The sequence below is a fragment of the Giraffa tippelskirchi genome, chromosome 2 (genome assembly GCF_054371585.1).
Source record: "Giraffa tippelskirchi isolate mGirTip1 chromosome 2, T2T-mGirTip1v1.2.pri, whole genome shotgun sequence".
Lineage (NCBI taxonomy): Eukaryota > Metazoa > Chordata > Mammalia > Artiodactyla > Giraffidae > Giraffa > Giraffa tippelskirchi.
In genome coordinates, this window is record NC_137276.1 from 53,292,562 (window position 1) to 53,305,547 (window position 12,986).

Here is a 12,986-nt window from a genome sequence, read left to right on the forward strand (position 1 = left end):
CTTATTAAACTCGGTTTTCCTCAGCTACTCACAAACAGCTTCATTTTAGCATTTGACTGTTTTTCTCTCTCTACTGTGAGACTTGCAATATGAGGAAAACAGTGAGGAAAATAGGAGAGAAGGTAATGGAAGGTAAAGCTTTCAAAACTAGAAAACGTTTCCATCTGCCAACTAGAGAAGGCATTCTGACTACGAAGCTTGTATGGCAGCCACATTTATCCCTGACGGAATTCCTGGAATGAATTTAAGAAATTTTCTGTGTGTTTGCTGGAGCATCCCAGAGAGCTAAGAGCTTTGCAATGTAGCCTGCTTTTCATCACAGGCTTCCCTTCACATCCAGGGGCTGAGCCCAGTGGCTAGACCCCTTTCAATCAAAACCAGAACAACAACTGACCCCATCCTGTTAGATTCACTCTTAATTGATTCTCAGAAAGATTCTATGAGATGGAAGAGAGGGTACTGCTATCCTAATTTTAAAAATCTTTATATATATATTAAGAAATTTTCTCTAGCATCAGTACTTAGTCTAGTGGCCATGGCCATTAGAAGTACTGAATAACAAAGTAAAGAAAGAGGTCTTTTTTGACTATCAGAAATTAGGGTAGCTTGTCACTGAGGGCAAGGCTATTCCCACGGGGAAACAAACTGCTATGCCAATTTTAGATGAGGCGTAGGAATTAGACTCTTTGTCAAACTGTAATAAAATCACCATTCTCCTCTCCAGCCTCTCCCCACTCTACCATCCTTGTAACAACTCACATCTCATAATAAGCAATTAGCTCCCCTGTGGTCTGACAATCTACTGACTGCACCAGCAAACAGTCCGTGAATTACCCAGGGGCCTCTGGAGACTTCCTAACACTTCAACATGTGCCCTATATCCCCAAAGACCAGCACACTTGCATTTACAAAGGCCCCCTGAGCGGAGAAAGAACAAGGTTATAATGTTTGGTATGGGGCCAGGGGAGGTCAAAATTTAATTTGATAGTAACAGTCCACCTCCATGCAATGGCACTCAATATATTGGTTTTTTTTTTTCCATTCAGTTTCTATTTCTCCCGTAATTATTGTTCTTTAAAGTTGCTTTCACTAAATTGAGTGATAAGGCAGTGATTTATTTCATGATTCAAAACTAATTTTATGAATATTATATATTAAGTAGTTATACCTCTTAGGGTAAATAAAGTATGTCGGGAATTTTTTTTTGGGGGGGGGGTGATTCATGCCCCTGTTCTTCCTTGTCTTTTTTTCCCGTGCTCTGTGCCTCCCCTGAGGTTATGAATTCCAAAGGCCTCTATTGAAATAAGCATCAGGGGTGTTGTCACTGAAAGCTCAAAGTGAGACCATGGGGTCTCTTAGACCTTGAAGAAAGTCTTACTTATTTTAGAGGCTGTTATCTTTTTCAAAAAAGAAAGACCCAAGAAATCTTTCACAAATCCTTTACCTTTCATCCCGGCTATCCAAGGCAATTCATTTTAATTCTGATTGTGCACTCTCCTTTGCTCTTCCTTAACAGGCTTTAGAAAGGTGGATGTCCGCCTCCCCGGGGAGCCTTTGTCCAGCCCTGAAGAGCTCTGGCACTATTAGCCTGACCTCCCCCTTCTTATAAAAATCAGCGCTCATAGAGGTCTCCTGGGGAGAGCTAGGCAAAGGGAGGAAGGGCGCACCAGCTACTCTCCTAACAAGAGAGAGTCAATGTCACCATTCTTCCCTCCAAAGTGTGGAATGTCTCTCAAGGAGATAAGCCATGACCACAAAGTCTTCTACCTGGGAAGAAAGCACTGTTCACACTGATTTCCATCTCTGCCTTGAATAAGACTAGGATTATTCCCCAGGGCACAAGTCTGGAATCAGTCAGGACCATCCAGCATGATGTGGGGTAGGGGCTGAGTGAGGGGTTGAAGGACCATGAGATTAGATGCTTAGGTGATAGAGGTTGGGGAAACCCTTGACAAACTGATTCTCACTGTGCCTGCTCAGTCCTTCAGCAAACAACATCCTCCGGGTGATGTTCTGCATCAGGATGAAGGAAGAGTGTTTGAGGACTAAGAGTGAATATGTGGGACCCTAGATGATGTCTGGGTGACCAGATCCTGTACTTGTTCTTATGCCTGGAGCTTCTGAAGGCTGTGCTCTGTTCAAGAGCCATGGTGACACAACCTTACAAAAGGACTTTTTTGGATAAAGTGTCCACTTAGATTTAAGGCAATCCTCACTCACTCTGTCCTGAGGTGGTTTGCTAGTGTTATTCATCAGGTCCTAGGGGGGAAAAAATCCTTTGCAAACTGTTATTTGAAAACTCCAAAAGCAGAATGTTTTCTGGAGTGAGGCTGATCTACTATAGGGTCAGAGCATTGAAAAAGTGTCCCGAGTGGGTACTGAAGTGGTTTCCTTCTCTTCACATGAAACTTTTTTGGCTTTTCACCCTTTTATTGACCTCAGATTCCAAGCAGCTTAGTTTGCAACCATCTTCACTCTGCCTCTGATTTTTTACTTAAAGAAAGAAAGGCAGCTTTGCAGAATGCCCTGTAGATGAAGCAATCAGCATCCTATCTAAAACAAAGATTAAAATTCCAGCATGACTATTCCATGAGCTAGGACATGGAAACAACTTAGATGTCTGCTGACAGATGAATGGATAAAGAAGTTGTGTGCATATAGACAATAGAATATTATTCAGCCATAAAAAGGAACACATTTGAGTCAGTTCTAATGAGGTGGGTGAATTTAGAGCTTATTACACAGAGTGAAGAAAATCAGAAAAACAAATATCGTATATTAATGCACATATATGGAATCTAGAAAGATGGTACTGATGAATGTATTTGCAGAGCAGCAGTGGAGACACAGACATAGAGAACAGACTTGTGAACACAGTGGGAGAAGGAGAGGGAGGGATGAATTGCAAGAGTAATACTGAAACATATACATTACCATATGTAAAATAGATAGCCAGTGGGAATATGCTGTATGATGCAAGGAATTCACACTGGTGCTCTGTGATAACCTAGAGGGCAGGGAATGGTCTGGGAGGTGGGAGGGTGGTTCAAGGAGCCGAGGCGGAGGGTGGGTGGGACACATAAGTATTACCTATGGCTAATGCATGTTTATGTATGGGAGAAACCAACACAATATTGTAAAGTAATTATCCTCCAATTAAAAATAAATAAACTTAAAGTTAAAAAAAATCCCAGCATGGATGAACCTAGATTGGTGGAACTGACCTCATGGTGCCTCCTTCTCTTTCTTCCAGTCACACTTCCACCCAACTCCATTTCCTTAATGGCTCCAAGGATATGTCATGTCCATACATCACTTTCAACGTCTGGCCCAACTATTGACAAAATTTTTCTAAAACTTAACCCCTATGCATATGAGAGAGCACAGAATTTTCAAAAAGACTTGGCAAAAACTAAGTAGGAAGAAGGAAAAACAAATTAAACATAAGAAGATACAAACCAAACAATGCCATTTAACTTTTACACATTATTCAATCCTTTATTTATCCAAGAGGCATTTATTGAGCACTCATTAAATGCCAGGACACAATGATGAACAGTACAGAAACTCCTGCCTTTGTGGAACTTACAGTCTACGAGCAGTTTGGGTTTATACTGCAGAGATTTGTGGAGCTCTTAAATTCTGGGAAGGCAAATTCCTCTTTACTTTCATAGTCTTTCCCAAGAAAAACCAATAAACAATCCAGGAAGAAAATGCTATCCCATGACTTGCAATCTAAGCCTAGATACTCAAGAGCTTCTGACTCCAATCTTCCTCTATGGTCCTCACTTTGTCCTCAATACTTTTCACTGTGAACTGCAGAGCTTTATACCTTCTGGAGGTGGGAGTATATTCCACATGTCAGCTACAAATCTGGAACTTTTTCAACTCAATGAACACCTAGAATTAGGTCACTAGCAGTAGTAAAGGAAACACTCAGTTTTGTAAAAAGGAGGATTTGAGGTTGGAAAGAAAAAGAGATAATGAAGCCTTGAGGGAAACAAGCAAAGTTAGACCTCACAATCACTCCTTCCTGAGCTGTCTCTCAAGACTCTGATAGAGACCACAAATGTTTTGCTATTACATCTAGTGGACTGACATTATAGCAAATACATTTAGGACCGTATAAACTATGTCTAGTGGATGGAATCTGGCAAACCACTTCTGCATTTGGTGTGTCTATTTTCCCTGACCATACTGCCTACATAAGCTTCTTTCCTAAACATCCAATATATTCTAGGTATTCAAAACCCTCAGGACCGGAATTTGGGAGATGGTGATTGAACCTGAAATTTAACACACTGGACAAGTCAAGAAGTAATGTTTTCAGTAAACACGTCAACAAAACAACCCCAAGGATACCAATAAGAAGTTCTAGACAAAAGACTGTCATGGGAAATAACAACTGGATGAACTGACTAATTACCTGACCTTACAAGACAGGTGATGATTTCTGTGAACAAAGACCTGAGGAATGGATGTTCTTTTTGACTGCATTATACAAGTATGAGCCATCAGGGCTTCCCTGGTAGCTTAGACGATAAAGAATCCGCCTGCACTGCCACAGACTTGGGTTCAATTCCTGGGTCAGGAAGATCTCCTGGAGGAGAAAATGGAAACACACTATAGTATTGCTGCCTGGAGAATTCCATGGACAGAGGAGCCTGGCTGGCTACAGTCCATGAGGTCACAAAGAGTCGGACATGACTGAGCAATTAACACTTTCACTTTTATACAATTCCCTTCTAATTCCTCAAATTCTCTGGGCAGGCCCTCTCCTTCTGTAAAAATATGATGAAAGTACAGTGAATTTGTAATTTGAGATAGTGGTAGCACCAAATGAGGTAGATTAATGAAGGATCTACATCTTGTAAAGGGTTCAGCATTACTCTTTTCATCCATTTCTCAATTATCTCTAATAAGGAATTTAATACGATATATATTTTGTCACCCAATTTCAGGCCAGGAGAGCTATTCTATCAAGATGGTACCCGCAGCACTGCCAGAAAACTCATGACAGCAAAGGAATGAAGATCCCTAGGGTGGACTGTGAGAGAGCAAAAATTGCCTGAGAAATCATTATGTTCATTTTATTAAATCTGTATGTTTTTCCTTTTTATACAGGGAACATTTGCTTCTTGTCAAATTTTTTAAAAATGAAAAAAATGATAAATGTCACTATCAAAGACACAAGTCTAGTGAAATAATTCATAGGCTTTCCACTTGAGAGATGTTTGAAGAAACTGTATGTGTTTACTTTGGAGAAGAAAAAAGGAGGTCATGATGATTAGCTCTGTAATATAAAAAGGTCAGTGATATGAAATAGAGATTCAATTTAGCCTATGTCAACTCAGAGAACTGACTTCAGGAAAGCATTTCATTAAGACAAGCTAACTTTCGAATAATCATGGTTGTTCTGTATTGGATCAGAATAAGAGTCCCAGGGAAGTGGTCAGGTTCCTGTCACTGGAGGTATCTAAACTGATGTATGACCTTTTAGAGTGGAATGTTAATTTAAAAAAAGAGAGAAAACTAGGAATGGTCATAAATTAGCATCTATCTATTTTATGCCAGGACTTTTCATGTATCACTTAACATCTGCATCCATGAGGTAGATATACTTGCCCAGTTTATAGATGAGAACACTGAGGCTCAGAGAAATGAAGTCACTTGTCTAAAGTTACATGGCTAGAAAGTGAAAAGCCAGAAGTAGAAATCCAGCTTCATGTTTCTTTCCAAAATATCTGCTTTTGATATAGAGTCAGTAAATAAGGAGGTAGTCTAGTTGTCAATAACTATGCTGCCTACTTAATCATCCTGACCATTGCCACTGATGCAAAACTAGAAGGTACTGAGGCTTGGGTATACAAATATCTCACAGCTAAGGAAAATTCCACCTGTCATCTGGTCCTGTACAAACCCTGGAGACCTCCGAATCAAATTAACAAGGAAGAGAAGTAGCTGATATCAAGGGAGATTGCTTCTACCCAAGATGCCAGACCAAGACTTCCTCCTTCAGTTAAACATGAAACCCTCTTTTCTTTCTTCCCTTTACTTTGGTATTGGCCTAGAAAGACATATACATATCTCCAAGGCCATTGCTAAGGAGAGTAACATTTCAGGTTGCTGGATTTGTCATCAAACATTCTGATCTATACATGATCATCTAGATTAGATTCAGAAGAAATCCCACTAAGAACTCTCACCAACAGCACCTGTCTTGGCAAGGCATTTAAGATGACTCTTTATCTCAGGCTACGGAAATGTAATAAAAACTTGACTAATCCCTGGATCAAACAGGTAAACATAGCAACCCCCATGAATGAAACCATTCCCTGGTTAGTAGATACAAAAGAGAATATGATCAAAAACCAGAAACCTTGTAATTATTAAAAGTTGACTCAGATATAATGTTGGTCCTGATATTGTCTAGTTATGAGAACTTCATCAATTTATTTATTGTTTCTGTACCTGTGTCTTCATCTCTAACCTAGAATAATAGTCATACTTATCTTGTAATTAAGTTTCAAAAACAAAAAAGCACTATGGTACATGGTACACATTCAACAAATTTCAGCTCATCTTCATAGTATCAATTGTAACTAAGAAAAGAGAATTTTTTCTGATACATCTGAACACATGATACCAAAGAGAAAACACCTAATCACAGATCATCACCCACCCTGTTTGATCAAAATTTTTGTGACTCTGGGACCCTGTGGAAAGCATTCTATTCACTCAACCACTACTCAGTGACAAAGGATATTAGACCTGGGAGAATTCGCCCCAATGTCTTGGCTGTTAATTCTATGCTTCCCCATTTGAGCTCCAGGGCTGGCCTTGATACTCCCTGCCCTAGCTGCAGAACCAATCCTGACCAGGATGGGCACCCATCCCACTCAAATCATGCTCTTAAATTCCATTACCCTGTGGGCTTGCTGAGGTTCCTATTATCCTCAGCTTTCCCATCCATCCACCTTTCTGGAACTGGGCTAGGTCTGGGTTCCACATTTGAAGAAGTCGTATTATTTTGCAAAGCTGCCCTTTCCATGTGGTTGAAACTCATCCTCTATGATGGTCAAAATGAACTGAGAAGGCTCCTAATGCAGATTGGCCATTCAGGACCATAAAGAAACCCCTGCATGATGTTGAGGGGCCGAGGAGAGTCAGGGGAGGAGGAATGTGGCCAGCATTTATTCCATGCTTATAGTCTGTGAAGAACTAAGCTAAGAAGTTTACAAAAGGAATCTTATTCATGTCTCATAACAACACTTCACGATGAATACTAATAGTACCCCCAGTTATCAATGACAGCTACTACATGAGGGAGGTTCATGACATAGTAGGAGGTGGTAAACAAAATCATCCCCAAGAAAAAGAAATGCTAGAATGCAAAGTGGTTGTCTGAGGAGGCCTTAGAAATAGCTGAGAAAGAAGAGAAGTGAAAGGCAAAGTAGAAAGGGAAAGATATACCCAACTGAATGCAGAGGTCTAGAGAATAGCAAGGAGAGATAAGAAAGCCTTCTTATGTGAACAGTGCAAAGAAATAGAGGAAAACAATAGAATGGGAAAGATTAGAGACCTCTTCAAGAAAATTGGAGATACCAAGGGAACATTTCATGCACAGATGGGCACAACAAAGGACAGAAACGGAAAGGACCTAACAGAAGAAGAAGAGATTAAGAAAAGGTGGCAAGAATACACAGAAGAACTGTACAAAAAAGATCTTCATGACCCAGATAACCATGATGGTGTGATCACTCACCTAGAGCCAGACATCCTGGAGTCCAAAGTCAAGTGGGCCTTAGGAAGCACTACTATAAACAAAGCTAGTGGAGGTGATGAAATTCCAGTTGAGCTATTTCAAATCCTGAAAGATGATGCTGTGAAAGGGTTGCACTAAAGATGCCAGCCAATTTGGTAAACTCAGCAGTGGCCACAGGACTGGAAAAGGTCAGTTTTCATTCCAATCCCAAAGAAAGGCAATGCCAAAGAATGCTCAAACTACCGCACAATTGCACTCATCTCACATGCTAGCAAGATAATGCTCAAAATCATTCAAGTTAGTCTTCAATAGTACGTGAACCAAGAACTGCCAGATGTACAAGTCAGATTTAGAAAAGGCAGAGGAACCAGAGATCAAACTGTCAACATCAGCTGGATCGAAGAAAAAACAAGGGAATTCCAAAAAACATCTACTTCTGCTTTATTGACTACACTAAAGCCTTTGACTGCGTGGATCACAACAAACTGTGGAAAATTCTTAAAGAGATGGGAATACTAGACTACCTGGGCTTCCCTGGTGGCTCTGCTGGTAAAGAATGTGCTTGCAATGCAGGAGACCTGGATTCAATCTCAGGGTTAGGAAGATCCCCTGGAGAATGGAACAGCTACCCACTCCAGTATTCTGGCCTGGAGAATTCCATGGACCACGTAGCCCATGGGGTCACAAAGAGTAGAACACAACTGAGCAACTTTCACTTTCACTTTCTTTCAGACCACGTTACCTGTCTCCCGAGAAACCTGTATGCAGGACAAGAAGCAACAGTTAGAAGCAGACATGGAACAAGAGACTGATTCAAAATTGGGAAAGGAGAATGTCAAGGCTATATATTGTCACCAAGGAGATCAAACCAGTCAATCCTAAATGAAATCAATCCTGAGTATTCATTGGAAGGACTGATGCTGAAGTGGAAGCTCCAATACTTTGGCCACCTGATGCAAAGAACTGACTCATTGGAAAAGACCCTGATTCCGGGAAAGACTGAAGGCAAGAGGAGAAGGGGGCAACAAAGGATGAGATGGTTGGATGGCATCGCTGATTCAATGGACAAGAGTTTGAGCAACTCCAGGAGATAGTGAAGGACAGGGAAGCTTGGCATGCTGCAGTCCATGGGGTCACAGAGAGTCAGATACGACTTAGTGGCTGAACAACAACAACATGATGGAGACTAAGCATAGCTCTTCCTGGCTCTAAAGTCTGAGGTTTAGACCACCGTGCAGTAACTATTCTAGATTAACATAACTGCTTAGAATTGGGGTAGGCAGCTTTTTAGCAAAAGAGTAATTTGGGGAGGGGGAGGTTAATAGGGGATTGAGGGAAGTATTACTTATTAATTCAAAATAAAGAAAACTGCATTGAATCCCATAGGGGAAATTCAAATATTTAGCATCATGAAAACATTTTGCCTTAATACAAGAGGCTTGTTTCCAATCTGTTGTCCTGAAATTGGATGGGATCTGAAAGCAGTTCTCAATTCCTTTGATCCCAGCCCCAGCGTGGATAGGGCTCAGGTTCTACTCGTACTTCTAGACGCTGTGACTGGACTTCACACACCACACTCCAGTGGAGCCCAGTGCCCCCAGTCATCCCAGCTTCCCTGCATAGTACTGAGTTCCTAGAATGCTTTGTGACTAAGCCTCTCTAAATCATTCCAGTCAATACAAGTGATTTTCCTGGGAAATTATGTGCATGTAAGTTGAGTCCCAAGAAGAATAAGTGAAAAAGGAGAGGTGGCTTCATAATACATTGTCTATCACATGTGCCTTTCTATGACACACACAGGATATCTAGGATATTTTCAAGGTTTATTAACAAATGAACTATTCAGAAATGCATCAGCTGAGTTTAAAGGAACTACAAGTGGTAGTAAATGTTTGGGGCTTAGCATCGGGGACTCTGTTACCCACCTCTAAGCCCAAAAGAATGAGGGAAGAAAGTAATTACTAGACTCAAAGTGGAGAGAATCATGTAGAGAGGGCTTCCTTGAGAGGAGCAGAGACTTTCCATTGGAAAATACAAGCAGCCTTAGTAAACCTTATAGGGAGAAAGCTACAAGAATTAATATCCAGGTCTTACTCTTCTTCTACCTTCTTACTTCCAGCTACAGCTCCCAAACTCATAGAGCAGCAAGAGAATTGTACATGATCACTTTCCAAGGCAGAAAATCAGATGGAGAAGAGACAAAAGTAGATCTGTAAAGTAACAGAAAGCAATAAAAAATACATATAAAAACAGTTATGAACATAATTGTACATCACAACTACCTAGTTTATGAAGACTTATAAGAAGCATTATAAGAGGTTTGAATAAAGTGCTATGAATCAGAGCAGAAGCTTTATTCAAACCCTTCTTAGAATATATTCTTCGGAGAGCACTAGTGTTTCTTCAGTGCAGGAGGGTTAATAAGACTAGTTTCCAACATGGTCAACCAAAGACTGAGTGATACACTGCTATGAACTGAGTTGTGTCCCCTCCCAAATTTAAATGTAGAAGCCCTAAGCCTCAATGTGACTACATTTAGAGATAGGGTCTTTAGTAAGTCATTATGATTAAGTCAGTGCATTAGGGTGGGACCCTAATCTGATCTGACTGGTGTCCTAATAAGAAGAGGAAGGAACACCAAAGATAACTCTTTCTCCATGACAGCACAGAGGAAAGGCCACAGAAGGACACAGCAAGAATGTGACCATCAAGTCAGCAAGAAATATCTCACTAGAAACCAAATCTATGACACCATGATCTTGGACTTCCAGCCTCCAGAACTCTGAAAAAAGGCAAAGTATCTGTTGTGTAAGCCACCCAACCTATGGTATTTTGTATCAGCAGCCCAAGAAGACTAAAACACATGGCTTCTGAGATTTATCAGCAGACTTTCTGTTGGCCCTTGCCTGTTCCACCCAGCCCAGCTCTATAAGATTCTCTAAATGAATTATAAAGATGATTACTTCAACCCAAACAAATCCTCCTTTGAAATAGAAAGTAATTTCACCCCTGATGCTCACAGATTTGTGTTTCTCTATCTTTGTCCACAAACCAGAGAACTAAGAAGGTAATACTTCCCAATCCTTGAGCAGTACACTGTAACCAGCTAGACAACCTACTGGCCATCTGAAAAATGGGTTTTGTTGGTCAAAATCCAAGCCATTATAATGTATGACCTCTGAGTATCTTCTTGATCATCACAATATGCTCTTTTGGCTTCTACTCTTTGAAATTTTCATTTGACTCCCATAAACATACCTCATAGATTATAAAAGTATTAAGATTGCAATTTTGAACTTTATAATGTAGTCTTAGGATCCACTCTTCTTACCCTATCAGTTCAGATCATTCACTCAGTTGCATCCATCTCTTTGAGACCCTATGAACCACAGCATGCCAGGCCTCCCTGTTCATCACCAACTCCCGGAGTTTACCCAAAATAATTTCCATTGAGTCGGTGATGCCATCCAACCATCTCATCCTCTGTCGTCCCTTCTCCACTTGCCCTCAATCTTTCCCAGCATCAGGGTCTTTTCAAAAGAGTCAGCTCTTCGCATCAGGGGCCAAAGTATTGGAGTGTCAGCTTCAACATCCAATGTCCAACAGTCCTTCCAATGAACACACAGAACTGATCTCCTTAAGGATGGACTGGTTGGATCTCCTTGCAGTCCAAGGGACTCTCAAGAGTCTTCTTCAACACCACAGTTCAAAAGCATCAATTCTTCGGCGCTCAGCTTTCTTTGTGGTCCAAATCTTACATCCATACGTGACTACTGGAAAAACCATAGCTTTGACTAGATGGACTTTTGTTGACAAAGTAATGTCTCTGCTTTTTAATATGCTGTCTAGGTTGGTCATAACTTTCCTTCCAAGAAGCAAGTGTCTTTTAATTTCATGGCTGCAATCATCATCTGCAACAATTTTGGAGCCCCAAAAAATAAAGTCTGACACTGTATCCACTGTTTTCCCATCTATTTACCATGAAGTGATAGGATCAGATGCCATGATCTTACTTTTCTGAATGTTGAGCTTTAAGCCAACTTTTTCACTCTCCTCTTTCACTTTCATCAAGAGGCTCTTTAGTTCTTCTTCACTTTCTGCCATAAGGGTGTTGTGTGTCATCTGCATGTCTGAGGTTATTGATATTTCTCCTGGCAATCTTGATTCCAGCTTGTGCTTCATCCAGCCCAACATTTCTCATGATGTACCCTGCATATAAGTTAAATAAGCAGGGTGACAATATACAGCCTTGACGTACTCCTTTTCCTACTTGGAACCAGTCTGTTTTTCCATGTCCAGTTCTAACTGTTGCTTCCTGACGTGCATACAGGTTTCTCCAGAGGCAGATCAGGTGGTTTGGTATTCCCATCTCTTTCAGAATTTTCCAGTTTATTGTGATCCACACAGTCAAAGGCTTTGGCATAGTCAATAAAACAGAAGTAGATGTTTTTCTGGAACTCTCTTGCTTTTTTGATAATCCAACTGATGTTGGCAATTTGATCTCTGGTTCGTCTGCCTTTTCTATAACCAGCTTGAACATCTGGAAGTTCACAGTTCACGTATTGCTGAAGCCTGGCTTGGAGAATTTTGAGCATTACTTTACTAGCGTGTGAGATGCATGCAATTCTGTGATAGTTTGAGCATTCTTTGGCATTGCCTTTCTTTGGGATCGGAATGAAAACTAACCTATTCCAGTCCTGTGGCCACTGCTGAGTTTTCCAAATTTGCTGACATACTGAGTGTACCACTTTCTCAGCATCATCTTTTAGGATTTGAAATAGCTCAACTGGAATTCCATCACCTCCACTAGCTTTGTTCATAGTGATGTTTCCTAAGGCCCACTTGACTTCACATTCCAAGATGTCTGGCTCTAGGCAAGTGATCACACCATTGTGATTATCTGGGTTGTGAAGATCTTTTTTGTACAGTTCTCCTGTGTATTCTTGCTACTTCTTCTTAATATCTTCTGCTTCTGTCAAGTCCATACCATTTCTGTCATTTGTTGTGCCCATCTTTGCATGAAATGTTCCTTTGGTATCTCTAATTTTCTTGAAGAGATCTCTAGTCTTTCCCATTCTATTGTTTTCCCCTATTTCTTTGCACTGATCACTGAGGAAGGCTTTCTTATCTCTCCTTGCTATTTTCTGGAACTCTGCATTCAAATGGGAATATCTTTCCTTTTCTCCTTTGTTTTTCGCTTCTCTTCTATTCACAGCTATTT

General features: G+C 40.6%; 1 long non-coding RNA gene across 1 annotated transcript in view; it reads right to left on the reverse strand.

The window, feature by feature from the left end:
• Window positions 1–9,571: 9,571 nt before the first annotated feature.
• The window catches only part of LOC145534964 (uncharacterized), a 110,153-nt gene continuing 106,738 nt past the window's right edge, over window positions 9,572–12,986 (reverse strand). Inside the window, exon 4 of the long non-coding RNA XR_014075137.1 lies at window positions 9,572–9,975. This is a non-coding gene — a long non-coding RNA (uncharacterized LOC145534964). The remainder of the gene's footprint in view (window positions 9,976–12,986) is intronic.